Below are 22,124 nucleotides of genomic sequence, written 5' to 3'. Positions count from 1 at the left end.
TTTATAAAGGAGATATACTTTATTAAATTACTGCAGTGAATGTGTGTGAAGATTTCTCAATAATAATAATTTTAAAAAATCACAGCATTGGTTTTTACTACCAGTTATGTAATACATATTCAATATTGTAAAATCAGTTTAAATTTGAATGCTATTAAGTTCCAGTCCTGAAAAATATAGATATCTTTGACTTAGAGTTTAATCTCTCTACAGATGTCCGCCATCTAGTCTGGCTGTAGATGTCAAATTGAAAATAGTTCAGATTTGTTAAAATGAAAATTTCCCTGTGGTGAATCAGGTAACTTGGTTACTATTCTTCTTTGTCATTGATAATGAAAACCTTAACTTTCATAAGATTTCCTTTAAAAAATTATTTCTGTACCCACACACAACTCACTAATTCTGCTCAGGACATTTCAAGATTTTATTTTATATCAGCTCCAAATACTAGCAATTACAGAAGTATAAACAGCATAAAAACCTACATTTTATGCAATGCCTCGCAAGCATAATTGCTCTCTCTTTGGCATTTGCTTCCTACCTATGTATCTCCAAATCCTTTGTATGCACATTGAAAATGTCACCATGTTCTCTGAAAGTAATTATATCTTCACATTTCAACCAGACAAATCTTGTTTGTTGAGCTGAATCACACTCAGTTCAGGAATTTCCAAATATCAGAAAGTTCCTTAAACTCATATGAAGTATCTAGAAAAATAAGACAAAAACACATAAACATACCTAGGAGAAGCAACTTTTTTGTTGTTGTTGTTGTTTTTTTTGCATGAGAAATGCTTTCTGGTAGACTAGGAAGAGTTCTTCAAAGCAAATATGCTGTCCCATATATTGTGTAACTATTGAACTTTTATTAGGTTGTTCTTTTGTGGAAGTATGATAACATTTTAAAGAATTAGGGCCTTTCCAGGAAGAGCAGGAATAATAAAGCACAGTAATGAAGAAAGATCAATGCATACTGACACTCTTCTGGAAAGATGATATGCGAAAGGAAGATGGAAAAGCAAACTTAGACTAACCACAGGAGCTTTCCTCATCATTGCGCACGCTTAGATCTGCCTGCTATGGCAAAGGAAAGAGACACATTCATCCTGCCTCATTCTGATGTTATTAGGGTAGTTGGCATTTAAGCTATTATGTAAAGTTGAGTGCTAATTTATTCCCTATCTAAAGAACCTCATTTACATCATGATTATTTGTTATGCTCTAACGATAGATAATTGTTCTCACCTTTTCCCTCTCTTAACTCAGCATTTTAACACCTTTTCTAGAGTCTGCATAGATGATTTTGTCATTTTAGAATACTCTTCTAGGAAGCTACCGACTCAATTTGCAAGTTAAAGTGCATTTAGCACGTGTTACTATTAGGATTTATAGAATTGTCTTATCCGTATTTGACCACCATAAATTTTGTTAACATTTATTGACATTGAGTGTAGACCATACTTGACAGTGGTAAGTGCTCTCCTTTCTGTCCAGAGGATTGCAGAAAATACATACACGTGTTACACACACACACACACACACGCACACGCACACACACACACCCCTCATTGACAAAGTTAATCGTAATTGTACAAAATTACTTTCCAGAATCAATTTCAATTTTTTTAAATGTTGAATTACCTATCAAACGCTCTTCCTTTGCAAACTAGTAATTAAGAAAAAGGGAAATGTATACACAACTTGTCATGCTTTTTTATTTTTAGCATTCATTTAAACATATGACCAAACTCATTAATTTGCATGAAAAAGAAATGTTTATTTTCAAAAGAACTCAAAACTTCCATTTAAATTCAGAGACAATGATATTATAAAATGGAATTTCATCCATTATTACCTACTGAGGATCATCTATATGCTTTTGTTTTCTTTTACTTATGTAAAGCCATTTTTAATGGAATATAATTCTTTATATTATTTGTTTCAAAAGAATGCATGCCATGTGTTCCTGAGATTTAGTAGAGGCAGTTCTCACACATTTGTGCACATTATATTGTAATATTAAATCATAAGTTCTGAAGAACATAATGCCAGAGTTTGGATTTTGCTCCAATACTTACCAACCAGGTACATTGGGGCAAATATTTAATGGCTCTGAGTTTTACTTTCTTTGACTATAAAATGGAAAAAAATTGGATGGGCCACAGTGGCTCAGCAAGCAGAGTTCTCGTCTGTCATACCAGAGATCCTGGTTCAATTCCTGGTGCCTGCCCATGCAAAAAAAAAGGAAAAAAAAACCTAGATTAAGATTTTATGGTAGGGTTAAATTAGTTCATTTGTGTAAAGCACATAGAAAAGTGCTTAGTATATAATAACTTCTCAATAAATACTAGTTATATTTCATTTATTATTTTATTAAATATCATTCCTATATAGGTATATTGACAGCTGTAAACAGTATCTGGAGAGTTAACTGTCTTTATTTGAGAAAACATCTTGATGAGCAAGGGCAGAACATAGGATATTTATGTGGACTAATAACAGACCCTAAAAAAGAAATAGTTAAACAAATCTTAAGAAATCAGGGGAAGTAGGATGGAGAGAAGTAAGTAAGAAGAGAAAAGAACTGCAAAAAGATACAGGAGGGAGAGTTAAGTAACCTGGAAATGGGGCTGCTGTTCAAGATGGCAGAAATAGCAGAAAAAAAAGAATGTTTAATGTTCATTAATTCATTATCAGAGATTTCAGATTGACCTCTTGCAAACACAGTTAGCGCGTTTCTCTAATACAAGATCTTATGGTACACAAATACTGGTTAACTTTGTGCTTGTTCCCAAAGGGAGACACAGCCAGAAAACAACCATGTTTCATTTCTATAGCATTTCAGAGTTTTAAAGCTGCTTTCCCACGTACAGTATCTAGCGGAATGTCCTTCCCTAAAGCTGAAACTGGGCACCATGTCGCGGATGTTTGTGGATTTTCAAATATGGAATGACAGATGATGCTACTTTCAGAGGTATGAAATGTCTTCTTAAAATAAGTGTACTTAAGAAAAAAAAGTGAGTCAACTTAAAGGAAAATATTAAAGATATAGTAATGCATGAAATATTCAATTATAGAAAATCATAAAAGCATTACTCCAATAACGAAGATTTTGAAAACACTTTTCTGTTTCATGCTTTTCCTTGCCTTAAGTTTCTCTATACTGTTGATTACTCTAGAGTTAATTGCCATAAACTGTATGATTATATCTCTGTGAGTCTATTGCACAGATTAATTTTATATGTATTTTACATCATCAACTTCATGATGAACCCTAGTGAGAAGACACGCTGGCTACAAGAGAATAAATGAGATAATCTTTACAGTACTAATACCTGCACACAGAATCAATTCCATTGTCCATATCCACTCAGCTTTACTCCCACAATCACATTTTTGCTGAATCTATTATGACATTCATCACATTTTCATCTTGCAGCTCATGAAATTGTATACACAATAAAAGAATGAGTAATCTTCTTACCTTTTATAAATGTTTGATGCCTGAATGTATGGTTTTATAGGTGACTCTGCATGAGTGAAACAATGTTGGTCAAAGTTTCAGTTGATTGGACAGGTAATTCAGAGCTCCATGAATGCTCAGTTGGTTTCCAAGTACCCATTTTTTATAAAAGTGATAAAATCAGTATAATATCAAGATTGTTCTTAAGGCGATTTTAATACCCAAATCTAAAAGTAATATTCCTCTGCATCTTTTCTCAAAATGTAGCTTTCTCCTGATTGGAAGGCTTTGGGATGGTAGCAATGCCTTCTAGCTCAGTACATTTTCTGGGGGAGGTAATGAAATTCTGCTGTGGAACATATCTCATGGTGTAATGGGATTCATTTTCTGACTTAAGCTTTGAGGCAGGGGTCTGATTTTCACTGTTCTAGTCTGATGTTCAGCAGCTTGCAGACTTCTGATATCTATGCTTAGAAAATAATTGCAGAAAAAAATAGGAGAAATATCATACCCTTGCAAAAAAAGAGTTGATAAGGTCAGACTAGGTGACATACTTAAAAAGGCTTAGGAATATTATGTGTATAGAAAATCCTAAGCTTTGGTTCTGGATCTAACGGTTATACTATTTAGTATCCACTTAAATATAAATACAATTTAAGAGCAAGAAAGCGAGTGAGAGAAAGTAAGCGAGTGAGCGCACAAACACAAGCCAAGCCAAACTTAAAAAGAGCTTTGGAGGAAGACACCCCTGGGCCCACAGCTTTACTGGAATTTTGATTTTTCCCAGGACACTTGTTTTCTCTTTTTACAAAAACCCCTTGATGGAGATGGGTTGTGTTGCTGCTTCCCTACACATTGTTGTGTAAAAATTTCCTAAGCCTCCTTTTAAAGACAGGGTAGCTCTTTAAAGCTCTGCATTTTATTCCAGAGGCTCAGTTGCAGCTTCTCCTGCCTCCCTACCTTAGAAGATTCATCCCTTTGTACTCTCATTTCTAGAACTCTAGCACCTAAGGCCTTGAACAGGGGCAGTTAAAGTATAAATGTATTTACCATTCTGACTTTGGTTTTTTTGTTTCATTTCTTTCTCTTGAGCTAACCTATATAATTAAAATGTTTTATTCTTTTTTTCTATTCATGATTTTTTATGTGTTTGTGGTAGGAAGCTGGCATCTAGTTACCTTGCTTGGCCATATAGCCAGACATCATCTGTAAGAGACATTTTGAAGCCTCTATATTCATGGTCGCACAGCTCTGCTTTTTTAAATATTATTGCTGTTTTGTGGTAAACTAAAATATGCAGTTTATGTGAATATGCATTAAAATATTGCAGTCTGTCTGGTTTTAAGTGAATGATCCCATTGGTAGGAAAAGAAATTAAGGTGCTATTTGGACCCTATTGTGATTAGCAAATCACTAAATAATGTTTACAGTCTATAGAACAATTAGCCTGATAAATTTATTAAGGATCATATTACAGAACACTAATAAGGAAATAATGTATTTCTTATACTAAATATTGTCTGAGACAATGCACCCTGAAGAACATTTTTAAAATCTTCCTAAGTAATCCAATTTCTGAAAAAGTTTCTTTTATTATGGGATCACAGGTTAATACAAATTAAAACATTTTTTTTTCTGAAAAGTTCCTTTTAATACTATAGAAATGTCTAGATAGCTTTTCTCTAAGTAGAATAAATTAACTTCATGACTTTTTTTCTAGTTGTGTTTTCTTGATTTTTCACTGAATTGACTCCATTTTATCTGTTTAATCGATGTCAATAACACTTGGTTGAAAGTTGAAGAACAATCACTTCTGTTTATATTATCCCAATCAGTGACCCTGGTTTCTTGTTATTAACAAGCTAACTAATCATTTCACCACTCAAAGAACTAGCTACTTCTGCTGGATTCATGTATCATGCTAACCACCTGTGAGGCTCCGCAGTTATTTTGTTAATGAATATAGAGTTTAGTGAGCTCTTTACATCCTATTTTTTATACAAGCTTCACAAATTATAGAAGTCGTTCTCGGCATAACATTTGGAATTGTAATTATCTCATTATCTAAACAGTATCACAGGTTAGGGAAGTGGTTTGGTACATTCTCCCCAAACCTGTGGCACTGTTTAGCATGGAAGGGTGCAGTTATCCTCTGAACTTAGAATATATAGAAGATTGGTGAGGCTCTCAAATCTTCACTGATAGCACTTTGCTCCAAATTAGTTATATCTATTAGTAAAATAATCTGAAATATTTTCAAATGGCCACAATATTTTACATCATAAAGACTTCACATCAGAGTAATACAAATTGAAAAATAGCACATTAACTATGGCTTGCATGGCTATTACTAACAATGGAAGATTTTAAATTCAACTAGCACAAGATGTATCACCCCATCATAACTTTGTCTTTCAGTATAAATATGCTGGTGCTTCAGTTATGCTTGTGTTTTCCTAGCAATGGTGACTAGTTGTTCTAATGCAACCACATTTCCTTCTTTATTTGTGGTCAATGATGTGCATTTGTGAGGAAGAGTTGTTGACCTAGTTAGTGGTCATGAGAGAGTGTTTGTTTCTTGAGAAGTTAACGAACTCTTGAGGTAATTTTAACCTCTCATGTGGACTTCATGAACATCACATTTACCAACTGTTTTGGTTTGCTAGCTGCCGGAATGCAACACACCACAAAAGGGTCAGCTTTCAATAAAAAGGGATTTATTTCATTAGTTCTTCAGAGGAAAGGCAGCTAACTTTCATCTGAGGTTCTTTCTTATGTGGCACAGGGTGATCTCTGCTGGCCTTCTCTCCAGGCCTCTGGGTTCCAACAACTTTCCCTGGGGTGTTTTCTTCCTGCATCTCCAAAGGCCTGGGCTGAGCTCCTTGGGCTGTGTTATGTTGAGCTCTCTCATTTAAGCACCAGCCAGTTAAATCAAGCATCATTCATTATAGCATGCATGCCTCCTAGCCGACTGCAGATGTAATGAGCAACAGATGAGGTTCACATATCATTGGCTCATGTCCACAGCAACATAACTAGGCACCTTCATCTGGCCAAGTTGACACCTGAATCTGACTACCACACCAACTGATCAGTTGAACTCTCCTCATGTTCTATTCAATGTGGAAGGTAGAAGTAAAAATTGTTCTGTTTTCAATATTTGTATGTGTCCTGTATTGCCATGGACATGTTTTATAAACATAAGGAAATTTATATTCTCATCTTTGTCATTGATTATTCTCTCTTCCAGCTTTATCTGAATGTGTGCTTATATAAAACAGGGCTCTTGTATAGAAGATGGAGCAAGATAATATTTAAATGTTAGGACTTTGACTGTCTCATCCATGTATTTCCCTGGGGAGCAGATTGGGTCATGAATGGGATAAAGGTGTTGCAGCTGTATTATAAGCTGGTTCTCCCAAGGCAATAGAACAGTCAATTTTTAGCTTAAGGTATAATAGAAAGGCTAGAGGGAAGTGCCTGAAACTGTAGTGCTGTGTCCAGTAGTCATGTTTCTTGAAGATGATTGTATAATGATATAGCTTTTGCAATGTGACTGTGTGATTGTGAAAACCTTGTGTCTGATGCTCCTTTTATCTATGGTATGTACTGATGAGTAAAAAATATGGATTAAAAATAAATAATAAATAAATAAATAAATAATGGCGGACCAAATGTTAAAACAAATTGCATAGATTGAAATACTAGTGATTAATGAGAGGGAGGGGTGAGGGGTATGGTATGTATGGGTTTTTTCTGTTTTCTTTTTATTTCTTTTTCTGGAGTGATGCAAATGTTCTAAAACATGATCATGATGATGAACAAACAACTATGTGATGATATTGTGAGCCATTGATTGTGCACCATGTATAGAAAGTATGTACATGAAGATTTTTTTTAATTAAAAAAAGTTAAAGAACAAAAGATTTTCATGGGGAGTTAGATAAGTTCACATAGGGCATAGGACTTAGCAATTGTTTTCTTTCCCTTTCTTCGTACACTTCCTTCCTTCCTTTATTCCTTACTCCCTCCCTCCCTCCCTTCCTTCCTTCCTGCATTAGTGTTTAGTGTTTTTTTACTGAGTCTCCCTCCAAAAGGGCACAGTAGTTAACTCTGACAAAATTGTTATAGTTACTTATTAGAAACCAGTTATGGAGCTCAACTAATGTCACATCTTAAGTAACTATAGTGAGTTAAATTCAATAGAAAGAAAACAAAAGTACCCATGCAGTTTAGCCTGTGACAATGGAAAAGGATTGCTTTTATAGAAAGTGTTATGTGGGAGGGATGACAAAGTAGGACAACTTAGACCAAAGGTCATCATCTGTAGTACCATGAACTCTTGTGGTCAGGGGGTCTCTGGATCAGCATAGGGAGACAGACCAGCTTTTGCACAATAGCATTCACTTGAACCTCCACAATCTAGCATGCACATCTGCCAGAGGAGGGCAGGCTGGGTGTGGCCATGAGCACCTGAGGCAGTAAGCTGCTGGAATATGATGTGCCGGAAAAGGAACAGCTTTTATAAAGGAGAATGTATTCAGTTGCAAGTTTACAGTTCTAAGGCCATGAAAATGTCCAACTTAAAGCCAGGCTATAAAACGTCCAGTCTAAGGTACCCAGGGAAAGATACATTGGTTCAAGAAGGCCGATGGCATTCAGGGTATCTCTCTTAGCTGGAAAGGTACATGGTGAAATCTCCTAGCTTTCTCTTCAATGGCTTCCCTGGGGCTCTGTCCATTATGCTGGCTCTTTCCAAAACGGTCCCCTTTTAAAAGGCTCCAGTAAGCAACCCCACCTTGAATGGGTGGAGATTCCTTGAATCTCTATGGAAACCATCTAATCAAAAGTTACCACCCACAATTGGGTGGGTCACATCTCCTTGGAAATAATCAGAAAGCTATCCCACCATGCAATATTGGATGAGGATTAAAGGACATGGCTTTTCTGGGGGACATAATAGCTTCAAAATGGCTTGGGTGGCTTGAAGCCTGAAAGGGCTAGGGAAAGGTGCCAGCTTCGTGCAGGACTGAGTGCCGTCAACATTGTATATTTCAGCCAGAACCAAAGGCTCCCAGGCTGCCGTCTGCCACATTGCATAAAGCCAAGGAAGTTCTACGGGGGTGCCCTGGATGGAACAGCAGACCCTGCTGTCTTGTGTTTAATGCTGGTTAGAAAATTGCTTGGTGTTCCTCAGGGACAATTACTTTGGAGGCACAAACTAGGAGGAAGGAAATGTTCCGCTACAGCTCCTTAGATCTGCGTTTATCAGACTGGGTCATAACCCATCAGTGGGTCATGAAATTAAGTTTATGGATCACAACCAGTATTAGGTTATGAAGTAGAATAGAAAACATTAGGATATAGAACATTTTTATAAAGTATCTCTTGAAACTTTTCAGTTCTATGTGTAATTGTATCAATCAGATCAGGCTGTAAATATATTTCTTACTGTGGTCTCACCATCTAAAAATTCTCAGAAATGCTAGACCAGCCAGCATCCGGATTGCTTTCTTAATTTTTCCAAAAATATATGACTTGCATTCCTTCTGGAAGTAAGCATAACAAGTTTACCACGCATCCTGTGGTATTTTCTCAGTAACCCAAAATGATTTTTTTAAACTCCTTAAAATAAAGAAGCAGGTGAAAATGTCTGGTCTGCCAATATCTTATCATATTGCCCTGTCAATATCTTATCAAATCAAGTCTGAAAAACACGTACAGGTTTCCATTCATAAATGATGAATGCCTGGATCCTAAAGCCATCCTGAAACAGATGCTGAAAGGAAGTGGTGTCTGAAGTTTTGGAGCCAGTGTAGGTATCCCTGGGCCCAGTTTCTGTACACATGTTTATGGGGGGGCCTGCGCAGGATGCTGAGGGAACCACTGAAGATAGCTCCTCAGCAGGTCTGCTGCTGGACTCTAAGTGGGATGGTTTTATTTATTTTATTTACAAACACATTTTTACCATATGATCATTCCATTCTTGATATATAATCAATAACTCACAATACCATCACACAGTTGCGTATTCATCATCATGATCATTTCTTAGAACATTTGCATCAATTCAGAAAAAGGAATAAAAAGAAAACAGAAAAAAATTAGTACATACCATACCCCTCACCCCTCCCTTTCATTGATCACTAGCATTTCAGTCTATTAAATTTATTTTAACATTTGTTCCTCCTATTATTCATTCATTTTTAATCCATATGTTTATCTGTTGATAAGGTAGATAAAAGGAGCATCAGACAGAAGGTTTTCACAATCACGTAGACACATTGAGAAAACTGTATCATTACACAATCATCTTCAAGAAACATGGCTACTGGAACACAGCTCTACATAGAAAATGTTCTTTTGTAGCTCCACCCACTGGACTCTCCAGCAGATGAATTGTGTCCTAAGTCTCCTGGCTGTAAAACACCAAAACGCCCTCAAACAGAGACATCTGTAGTGTAGATCACCATTATCTCTAGTAATCTTGAATGATTCACAAAATCATAGGTTGGAATTTCAACAGTGCCCTCCACAATGTTTTTTCAGAATCCTGCACATCAAATCATTAAATAAATTGGGAAAAAAAAAAAGAGAGAACAGTCAAGTCCAACACAAGGCTGAGTCTAAGAATCAAGAGGCTCAGCCCAGAAGCAGGTTTCCAAACCAGAAGATAACTCAGAAGATATCCCAAGGAGTTCAGTGCTAGAAAATGGACCAGTAGTAGATTATAAATAATTCAAAAGTTGGCAAGGGACCATGTGAAGTTTAATTCAGAAGCTATGGGTATTAGGGGGGATGTGGTTTGTAAGAGATTGGGGACATATTTTTGGGCCAGAAGTATCAATATAGAAAAGACATTGATTTAAAAATGTTAAGAATCCAGTAAATAAAAGAATAATGGAATTTAAATAAAAAATCCCAAGATGTAACCTCCTGCTCTGCCTTTACTTTTATTTATGGCCATAGACAATTATCATAATCTATTTGTACTTTAGCTTCTGTAATTCAAAAATGGAAAAAATAAACTAACATCTTAACCTTGTAAGGGTAAATGGGATAATGTACCTACTACATTTTGAACAGTGCTCAAAAAATTATTATTATTCATTTGTCTATTTTATTGCATATGCTATTGCTTAATCACCAGAAGACCTGTTCTAGTCCTCAAATATCAGCTGAGACTAAAGAAAGGGCAAGTCACTGACAATTCCCCCAGGCAACCTGGGGCAAGTCAAGAGCACATTTTTTGAACAGTGCTCAAAAAATTATTATTATTCATTTGTCTATTTTATTTCTCAAATTAATTGAGATTTTACATACAACAGTAGACGTATTAAATAGATGTATTATTTTAGTCAATTATTGAAGCAAAATTTTCCTATAACATAATGAGAATATAATTCAACCCCATTTATATGAACTCTTCTTTCATTTGTATACTTTAGTTTAGGGTGGTGGTCCTAAACCTTGATGATTAGTAGAATTTTTAGGTGAGCCATTAAAAAATACTCATGCCAATTGCTGCCCCAGAACAATGAATTCAGAATTCTCGGTGTGAGGTTCAGACATTTTTTAAAAGCTCCCCAAGAGTTTTCAGTGTGTAATCATGATGGAAGTCTACATTTAGGGGAACTAACCCATTAACCAAGTTGATAATCTACTTGTGTTAGCTAGGGTGATCTAACACCTATACATCTTTTTATTTTAATTAATGTTGCAAAGAAAAGTTTTCTTGACAATGCTTTGCTCTAAGATGCTATCTGCTAAAGGATGAGAATCAGGATAAGAAAGCTGTAATCCCTTGAAAAATACTTTGGAAAATGTTATGCCAGTCTGATGTTGCCAACCTCCGTGAGGTATCCAGGAATGGCAAATTCTTCTAATATTAAATTGAAACTGCATTCCTTTCCCTTTCTTGAAGAAGGAGCTAAGAAATTACATGGGTAGCATATAGTCTACCACAAAATTCTAGCAAAAATTTAGCTATGGCGTGCAAAGAAAAATTCTTAATCTACATATATTTTTCTGACAATATTTTAGAGTATTCCTTTGGCAATATATGGCCACCTCTACCTTCCATCCCATATACAGACATAGGATTAAAATTAATCCATTCTCTCTTTATCTTTCAATGCACACAGATGCTCTGTGATATATAGGACAAGGCTATCCATAAATTATGAGCATAGCATGCATATGCTATTGCTTAATCACCAGAAGACCTGCTCTAGTCCTCAAATACCAGCTGAGACTAAACAAAGGGCAAGGCACTGACAATTCCCCCAGGCAACTTGGGGCAAGTCAACCATTCTGTATGAATCACTGAAAGCAAGTTGTATGCAACCCTTGAGGAAAACCATGCTGGAAAAGGTGACTAAGGTGGCCACTCAAGGTAGACTAGCAACTGTGTTTTGGGTAAGAGATCAGGGCATGAAAAATGATGCTCTGCAAAAATCTAATCCTTAAGGGCAGTGCTATTCAACATCTGGTCTGTACATGGGAGATAGTCCACGAACCGTCTGTTACCAACCTAAGTACAGAAATTGAAAGCAAGCTTTAAAAACTTTGCAGCAATTTCAAAAAGTAATTTCATAGCTATTCAATCTAATAACAGTAAAATTGGGGTTTGTACTTTTGTACAATTTTTTTCATTTCATTTTCCTTGTAATTCTTTTTTATAATATTTTACAAAAAGTGTTGTCCACAGCAGGTTGAAAATAAAAAATAAAATGAAATGGGTCTTTCATCACAGACAGTTCTAGAAACAATGCTCTAAGTTACCTCAATAGGCAATTTCATAAAAGCTATTGCTTGAATTACAATACTAAAATGAAGTAGCAGCTGTTTTTCCCAGAAAACAATAATACAGGTGCTCTGATGGAGAGGCATTATGTAGTCATAACTATATCATGCTGTTCTTGAATTTTAAAACCAAAACAACAGCAATAACATTATTTTCTTTATAACATTTGAATGTTAATGCCTACACCATATAATGAATGTAAAGATTAAATGACATATGAATTAAAGTGCTTCAGTCCCAAGCAGGACCAATAGGGCCTTTCTGATCTGGACCTAAACTATCTTTCCATCTTTGTCTCCTGCCTTTATTTCATATGCACACAGCACTCAAACCAAAGTCATCTACAAACAGTTTTTAGTTGTTTATATTACCTCTGTCTTCTTTCAAAAATATTTTAAGAGACAACTTACAAACACCTTCAAATAATCAGTTATCTAATCAAGACACCATAAAGTAAAAATACAGCAATTCCTCAGAAGAAGAAAGATTTTGCCTGGCAGTTGCACCAGAAAGGAATTTCTTCCATTATAACCAGTCGAGAAATTGCTGCAGTATAAATGATAAATGTTTTGTAATATGGTGACTGTGGGGATTTAAATACATGGCTACAAATTCTTTGACACTCCCACCATGGACAGATAGATTTATGACCTCTCTCCTTCAATTAAGACTATTTCAAATGATAAAATATGGTGGAAATGACGTTAAGTGATTTTTGAAGCTAGGTCAAGAAAGATCATGCAGATTCCATCCGGTCCTTTTGGCATGCTTGTTTTGGGATGTTTCTTCTTAGTACAATCTCCCTTAGAACCTAACCTCCATGCCCTGAGAAGCCCAGGCAACGTAGAGAATTCACATGTAAGTGTTCAGGCTGACAGTTCCACTTGAGCCCAGTCATGGAGTTATGTTTGCCCAAGTGCCAGACATGTGAGTGAAGGAGCCTACAGATGTTCCAGCCCCCAGCTGTTCAAGTCACTTCTGGCCATTTAAGTCCCCCCCAACTGTTCCAGTCTTCCAAGTTGAGTACCCAGATATCATGAAGCTGAAACAAGCACTCCTATTGTGCTTTGTTAAAACTCCTGATCCACATAATTCAAAGGCTTAATAAAGTGGTTGCTGCTTTATGCCTCTAGGTTTGAGGTGAATTATTATGCAGCAATAGATAATTTGAACAGTAAATTATATCTTTATAAGATCTTTTTAAGCAGAGATGATGATCATCTTTTTTCCTTATTTAACCTCTCATGAGAATTTGTTGCTCAGTGTGAAACAAAGTGTGCTGGTTTGAAACTATCATATACCCCAGAAAAGTTATGTTTTAATCCTGATACAGTCTTGAGGGGCCAGACCTATTGTTTAGGGTTTAAACTTTGATTGAATTGCTTCCATGGAGATGTAACACACCCAGTTGTGGGTGTGGCATGCCTGATTGTGGTGTATGGCCCTTTGATTAGATGGAGATGTGACTCCAATCATTCGAGGTAGGTCTTCATTAGTTTGCTAGAGTCCTTTAAAAGGGAAAACATCTTGGAGAAACCTCAGATGCAGACACTTAGAGAGCAGTTGCTTCAGAGTTGACAGATGTTTAGAGATGCTTGGAGTGTAGACAGAGAGAGTAGATGCCTAGACATGGGCAGAGCCCAGCAGTTGTCACCATGTGCCTTCCCATGAGGTGCTAAGCAAGCCAAAACCCAGACTTGTGTCCTGCAGGAGCTAAGTGAAGGCCTACAGACACTTAGAGAGGAAACCACTGGTATCAGAAGCTGAAAGCAATAGAACCAGGAACAAGGAGCAGCAGACACCAGACATGTGCCTTTCCAGCTTCTGATATCGGCCTTTCTTTGGAGTTAAGGTATTTTTCTCTTGATGCCTTAGTTTGGACATTTCTATGGCCTTAGAACTGTAAATTTGCAACTCAATACAGTCCCTTTTTAAAAGCTATTCCATTTCTGCTATATTGCATTCCAGAAGCTTTAGTAAACTAAAACACAAAACCACAATCAACATTGATGAAAAGGTTATGAACAGAGAGGTTCTACTTCTTAAAGGAAATGTGTTTTTTTGTTGACTCTATGCCTTGGCAAATGCTATCCACTGCCTCAAGTGCCCACCTCTATCTCCCTTCAAGGTTCACCTTAAATATTTCTTCTTCTGGGATGCTCCTTGACATTTCCACAGTACCCCAGTCAGAATTATGGGCATCTTCCTCTCTGTTCATGGAGCATTCTGTACTATAGCACTTTTACAATTTTAACACTTGGAGTTTAAACACTTGCCCTGTCCACTCCTCAGCTAGTCTGAGAACTCCTTGAAGGTAAACAAAGCCCTTTTATTCTTTGGCTTGACTTCTGTTTATCTGGATACTTGGTACATAACTGGTACTAAAAATAATGCATGTTGAATTCACTGGTCATGAAATATGTTAGGTGGACATGATGCTGTATGTCTCATTCCTGGGTGAAATGCAGGCCAGGAATGTCTTACACTGGCCCACAAAGAAGTTGAGACCTTAATAAAACAGAGTAAATAAGGAGTTAATGCATAACACACTTCTTTAGTTACCAACTTTTTGCCATAAAGTTCCTTGAAAAGTTGCTCAACTTTCCAAACAACTCCTTTTTTTTTTTTTAACTCTAAAGACTTTTATACCCAGTACATGTAAAACAAATAAGCGTAAGAAAATTGCATTGTGACATGGCAGTTTTTCAGAAACTGCATGCTTTTTATTTAGTAAACAGTTCCTAGCCTTTCAATATTATTTGGAAAAAAAATTGGATATTGTGCCATGTTTGGACACACCAAAATGAAGACACATAGGCAGATTCTTCCTTTAAAGAGGAACATGGCACTGCCATCACCTTGATTCTAGACTTCCAGCCTCCAGAACTCTAAGACAATAAATTTCTGTTGCTTAAGCCAACCAGTCAGTGGTACTTTGTTTCAGATGCCCTGGTGAACAAGACAATCACTTTTCTCTTAGTGGCAGGAGTTCAGGAACAAATCCAAGTTGTCAAGCAAGAGATAGGTGCACACTGGTAATCTGGCTGTCAAACTCTGGGATTATTCTTCCTGATGTGTGGAGAAGAGCAGGGCAGAGGCAAGGGGTTCATTAGGAGGCATTTTCAACTGTTCAGAGAAGAGACGATGGTGGCTTGGATCAAGGTGGCAGCAGAGGGAGTGGTGAGAGTAGTGGTCAGATTCTGGATATATATATATATATTTTTTCCATTATTTAGAGAATACTTTATTCGTTTCTGTAATCAAACCCATGTAGATAAGACCTTACATATTTACTGTAGTGTGTTACTTCTGTACAAATGGAAAAAAAATTAAGTTTAACATTTCTAGACAAATATGGTTATTAATTTATGTATAATGCCAACTCAATACCGTACAACTGGGATACTTTTTCCAAAGTTGACAGCAAAGCTAAAGTTTCCAAAAATTCAAATTATATACATACATATTTTATATAAAGTATATATATTAGTTCAGATAACAATAGCAGTATATATACATATATTTATATTTATATAAAGAGACCAATAGCAGTATTTATGCATCAGTAGCAGCAATAACTTTTCCAGGTTCTGCAGTTACCTGAACAAATTTATAGAAACATCCAGCACACTCTGTTAGAAAAAAGAAATGAAAAACAGAAAACAGCAAGTTCTAAACTGCTATGGTACTTTGCTCTATTCTTTATTAGCTTCTCAATCATCATCTGGAAAGAAAAAAATTCTAGAATAATGTAATTAAAAACAGGTCTGATATAGCACAGTTACTACTACATATCATAAAGCGGGAACAAGATATACACTCACAGAGGTATGGTACAATATTGTCCTACATCGGTAATACTAGGGGATACTATTAAAAAGGCATTATTTGAGACTGGATTCTACTTCTCCAGCAGAGGGCCCAAAGGTTGGTGTGACACAGCTCTGGTGAAGAAATGCACCTTCTTAGAAGGAATTTTCTTTAATTAGCGGCACAGTTCTAAAGACATTGCTCTTCATGAACATCAGCTAAAAGCCGTTTTTTAAAAAACAAGATTCTGGATATATTTTGAAAAGAGTACCATCAAGTTTTGCTGTTAGACTAGAAGTGGGGTATATGAAAAAAAGAAGAGTAAAAACATAACTTCAAACCAGAATTATCTGAAACCCACTTCACACCACATAAAAAGTAAACTGGAGCTAGAACTAGGATCAATGTACACTTTTGACATCTACTTTGGAGTTCTGTCTAATCCATCCTAATACTTCAAAGGAGATCATCTCATAGTTGGTGATTCAATAGGCATTTTGTGACAGCAGTGCTGGAAAACTTTTAAGTTACTGCAATGAAAAAGTCTTTTATCAGAATTTTTTTTTTAATTTGAAAGGCTTAAAATATCTATTCTGGAACATTGAGGACCTGCAGCTGCTTTGAGGATTTGCTCCAAAGCATTCTAAAACCTTAACCAGTTATTACTGAGGTCAGGGAGAGAAAGAACATTATTTTCATGTCCTTGCAGAAATTTCAGTTGACTCAAAATAACTGCATATGGTGTAATGGAAAGAGCCTCCAATTGAGAAGCCAACTAGTGTTTTAGTTCTCAGTAATACCACCAACTGAATGTTGCAAACTCTCTAAGATTCAAATTCCTTGTCTCTAAGGTAAGGAGATTGCTGCATAGGATTTTTCTGCCAGTTGTTATAAATTTTGTAGAACCCTCAAAGCCTTCCCTGAGAACTCCTTCTCCACATGTATTGGCAAATGTACTGGAAAATGTCTCAATTACCTCGCCCTCCTGGTAATAATCGCCAGGTTCTGTATACCTCCATAATCGATGATCTTAACAGTTCTTCTAGCCCTCAAACTTTGATTGATGTTGCTAAATCACTGATTTTATATGTAAAGTCACTTTTGGAAGTAGATGAAGTATTGATCATAATTTTTTAAAAAGAATTTAAAAATAGGAAAACTAGTACTTTTGAGCTTATATTATATTGGGCCGTAGAATAGATACGTATGGGAAGGTATTAAGACAGCTGGACCTTGAATTAACTCCCTAAGACAGACTTTTTTTGGCTATCCTCTTCATTCCTGCAAGGCTCTTCCAAAAATTCTAAAAGCCGCACCAACTCTTGGCCAAGGCAATTGGGCAGTAGTCCCCTTCTAAAAGCCAGACATCTTATGCAATATTTTACAGTATGAGACAACTGTTTGGGTGGGAACAGGTTATTTTCATTGTAACTTATAAAACCAAAACAAAAATTAACATCGTGTGGAGGAAGGATTTGTGTTTTTAAAATGTAGACAAGGTTTTCTCTTTCTCTCTGTTTTGTCCTTTAATTTTTTTTTGTTACTTCTCTACTTTTTAATAGAAGGAGAATTTCCCAAAATCTGGGTAGAATATTGATTTTAAAATGAAAGTCATTTGGATTTTGGAATTTAGAAGTATCTGCTCTATAGTGGCATGAAGAAAGCTACAGTCAGCTAAAAGACCATTAAAATATTTCTTAAAAGTAAAAGCCAGATAATTCAAGTTTCTAAAAATAGTTTTAAGGAAAATGAGCCAAAACAAAGTAAAAAATGAAGCTACTGGGCACTCTAGAGAAGAGAACTTGTAATGAAAATACAGTGAGTCTTATGCATTTGGGCAGGAGTGTTTCTGCCACTTTGAAGCACAACTATGAGAAAAAATTTTTCCAAGTTTTAGAAATAAAGGAGCAAAATATTAAAAGATACCTCTAATGGGAAAAAATGGCATAAAACCTGACAGACTTTTGTCTAATATTTGACTAGAATGGGAAGTCATATTAATTTTACCTTATAATTTGTGGTATAATCACAGTTTTGTTGGCTTTACAGAGACTCAGCCAAAAGGCCTGGGAATATTGTATTTGAAAAAATAGTATGCCCTACTTGGAAAGTGTTTAAGAGATAACTTAGCCATTTTCCTTGTCTTGAAGGAACTATTATATCATAAATAATGATTAATTATTCATTATTCCACTTAGGGAAAGAAATGAATAACTAACCTTAAATGATGGCAGGAGGTTCTAAGTTTGGTGAGAAGAACAAGGAGATAAGTGAATCCCAGAAACACATAATTTAAGGCAGGTATTAAATCTCCCTCCTTCAGGAACATGCCAAAGATCCATCTGGAATAGTTTAGGAGAGAGAATTAGAGACTTCGGTAGGACTTTTCAATCATAGCACCACAACAAACTGTCTAGAAGACTTGGTCATATTTTGCCATTCTTCTAATTCCTAATTGGTCCATAGTTGTTACTATTATCATGCTTTCCTTACCCTAGAATTTTGGCTTTGATACTTCTGGTCCATCTTTGGGATTCACTGTTTGATTTTTTCTTTAGTTCCCATCTTGTGTTAACTATAAGTGGTGGGGCTAGGAGAGGGTTAAGAAACTATGCTCTCACATAAAAAGTTTCTTCCATGCTAAGTGCAAATTAAAGAAAAAGAAATTCTTAGAACAAGTCCAAGGTGGGAAGGTTTCAACTTAGCAAAGCAGATGTTTGATGTGTTTTTGCTCACGAATTAAATGCTATTAAGAGATAAGGTTAAAACTAAATTACAAGGAACATTAAGACTGACTATGAAAGTAATAGACCAATAATAGATTGTATTGCAATTATTTTAATATAAAAAGATATTGAGAGTCTTCATCACACATAGGTTTGAAAAAAAATTGAACACTGTAGTTTTCCAAAAGTTTAAGTGAAAAAAAAAAGGGATGAACCTAATTTGTGTGGAAAAAGATGTTACAGATGAAGCTGATTTCCAGCTTTTGAGGACTGTAAAGACCATTTTAGATGGATGCAAAAGAGATCCTACCCCTTCAATTTATTCAATTCTACAAGAAGAATGCAATAGTTTGGTCACCAAAATAATGCCAACACTACTGACTTTTGGTTAGTACTCAGGCAAGATAATTTAGAATTTCAAGCATCTCTTTTATTACTTGGCAGCTTTGGGGTATCCAATTTAGGCCATGAATAATCCACTTTGAAAACAAAACATCTCCTCCAGTGGGATAATTAGGCTATTACTAGGGAGAAGCCATGCAACATCAAAAGCTTAGACCCTAAGAAGTCATGTAACAAGCAGTCATCTCCCCAGATTAAAACATGCACATTAGAGGTCACTGCAATAAATAAAGGGATGTGAAATAATTACTTTCAGTTAAGGATATAGCACAGATTATAAGAAAAGGGGACTTAGCTTCTGAAAAGTGAATATGCTAGTTATATTCAGTGCTTGAGTTGGTGCTCAGTAGCCCCTTCCTGTTCTCTGATTAAGAATCATTAATCATTCCTGTGAGGTCACAAATATTCTAAGAGATCTTCAATAATAGAATCAAGGATGTGGCTGCTAACAGTATCAGAAAAGGGAGGAAAAGTCAGCGGAAGGCCCAGATGGTAATAATTACATTAAGACTACCCCTGCCCTTCCCCCTCCCAAATTGCAAGACTATTTTTTCTCAAGGTCAAGATGTGCAATTATCTTTGTGAACAAAATGCCCAGCCCAGTGACCTACTATTAATCATAACACCAAACCAACACCTACTTTATTCATTGGTTGCATGACAATAAAATAATCAGTTCTGCTTATGGCATTTGTTTTTACAAAGTTTTTAAAATTGCCTGCTCCACAGTGGTCTATTCTTTTGAAAGCCATTAATGAATGGTCAGAGTGGAAAATTTTTAATTCAAGCATTGCCAACCTTACCTTACTCAAGGACTTTCTCTTATACCAAACAGTGGTAGTTTGAAGCTGTTCTGTGCTCCAGACAAGGCCATGATCTTTTAGTTCATTCCTGTGCATGCAGACCTGTAGTGTTTGGGAGCTTCTGATTAGGTTATTTCAATTGAGATGTGACCCCCTTCACTCAAGATGAGTCTCAAGCCCGTTACTGGAGTCCTTTATAGAGGATAAAAAAAACCTACAGAAGCTAAGAGATGAAATTAAGAGAAGCTCATGGAAAAACCTCCAGAGAAGTTGAGAGACAAGGACACACCCAGAGAAGCTAAGAGAGAGAAACCTGCAGTCAGAAGCTGGAAGCTACAAAACCCAGGAGGAAAGGACTTGCAGATGCCAACGAAGTGACTTCCCAAGTGGCAGAAGTTTCCCAGGGGCTGGAAGCCTGTCTTCATAGTCCAGGTATTGTCCTGGGTTGGGACATTTTCATGGCCTAAGAATTGTAAATTATAAAATAATAAATCCTTATTATTAAAAGCCAGTCCATTTCTAGTATATTACATTTTGGCAGCTTTAGCAAACCAAAACACATTCAACACTAAACTATGTGTGATAATGGAAGAAAGTAGGTAAATAAAGATTTTATATGTTCTAGGGATTTTAGATAAACTACCTTTTATACCCAGTCATTTTGGGAATCGGACAATAAATGGATGCTTACTGAATTTTGTCTCTCTTTTTCTTTTTCTGAAGGAGATGCTGAATAGTAACGCTATCATCAAAAGGAAATTTTTGAAGAGAGGCGTATATACATAGTAAGGCTTAGAAGATTTTTGGTCAGTTACACAACTCTGCCCAGCTCAACCTTGTAACAGTTACTAACCATCTACCTCTGCTGACTTATCTGTAAAACAGGAATAACAATAGTACCTATCTTACACGTGTGGGGTTTTGTTTTGTTTTAGCGTTGAGTATTAGAAGAAATAATATTAGCAGACCATTTAGAACGAAGCATAGAATTGTGAGCAGTAAAAATACTGTTGCTGGTTATGCAAAATTTAAAAGTAGAGATTATCTGAGATATGTGTACTTTCTGGTCTTTCTCTAGATCAGCTTGGTCCTGCCAACTTCCTGGCCAGAGTAGCCCTTTGGAGATGGCTATACCAGCCCCTCCAGTAGTAAAGTCCCCACCCCTGCCACCCACTGAGGAGCTCCCTTTGCACAGCTGTCACATGCTGGGTGGGACTTGCAGAGCCTCTGCTTCCCCCAGGGGCTGCCCAGAGGGGCCCAATAACACAAAGCAAAGGTGCAGGGGCTGTAACACTCCATGACGCAGGCCAATGAGAGATACGAAACTGGAAAAGTAAGCAGCATATAAATGGTTTGCCCTTTCTCTCTCCTACAGTGGGCTGTTCTGAGATGCATAACTGTATCAGAAGATGGCCTCCAGGACCCAGCAGTCAGCTTTGTCTTTTGTAAACTGGGTCAGTCTGACAACACACCATATAGACAGTATGTAGTACTGTTTTCACCACCTGTAACGAGAGGTAGGAACACTGGTTCTGTGGGAGTCACAGCACACATGCTAGTCTGGGATGCCAGGAATCCACTAACCCAGTGTCCGCAGAGGCAGACAGGCCTCTGTAAGGTTTGGGGCTTGAGAATAGGGTAGGATATTCTCTTTAACCCCCAAACCTACATTATCTCTGGGCTGCATATTTTCATAACAGAACGCATCTTTCTCCATGAACCATCCATAGGCATAGCTAATTTTTTCTATGTAAAATAGAATAAGGCTATTCTAGCAAAGGTCTTCAATCAAAATCTAGAAGCATCTACATTATTTCAAGGCAGATAGAAAATAGGTTAAGCAATTCTTCTTTTTCATAGTACCTATTCATTTGAATCTGTGTTAATTTTTACTCCAATCTTGTTCTCACAGTGGTTTAGAGCAAGTCATAGGTCATTTGAAATAGAGGAAAATAATCCATGTTTTTAAAAATAAAAATGGTGCAACTGGAAAATAATTGGGAAAGTGTAGTGGACAAGGAATTATTTTAATGTAGATCATCTAATACCATACAGTCTCTTACCCTCCCTAAAGTTGAGCCACTACTTGTGAACTTACTAGCAGAGAGTAGAAC

The 22,124-nt window shown here is 36.4% G+C and overlaps 1 long non-coding RNA gene across 1 annotated transcript; it reads left to right on the top strand.

Annotated features, from left to right (window-relative positions):
* The first annotated feature begins 213 nt into the window (after positions 1 to 213).
* On the top strand, positions 214 to 21,507 carry LOC143689907 (uncharacterized). The gene is made up of 4 exons (XR_013178967.1): positions 214 to 298; positions 2,838 to 2,974; positions 20,734 to 20,795; positions 21,386 to 21,507. It is a non-coding gene; the product is annotated as an uncharacterized LOC143689907 (long non-coding RNA).
* Positions 21,508 to 22,124: the final 617 nt, after the last annotated feature.

The sequence above is a fragment of the Tamandua tetradactyla genome, chromosome 7 (genome assembly GCF_023851605.1).
Source record: "Tamandua tetradactyla isolate mTamTet1 chromosome 7, mTamTet1.pri, whole genome shotgun sequence".
Taxonomy (NCBI): domain Eukaryota; kingdom Metazoa; phylum Chordata; class Mammalia; order Pilosa; family Myrmecophagidae; genus Tamandua; species Tamandua tetradactyla.
Note: the sequence above shows the minus strand (reverse complement) of the source record. Positions and strands in the feature narration are given on the sequence as shown.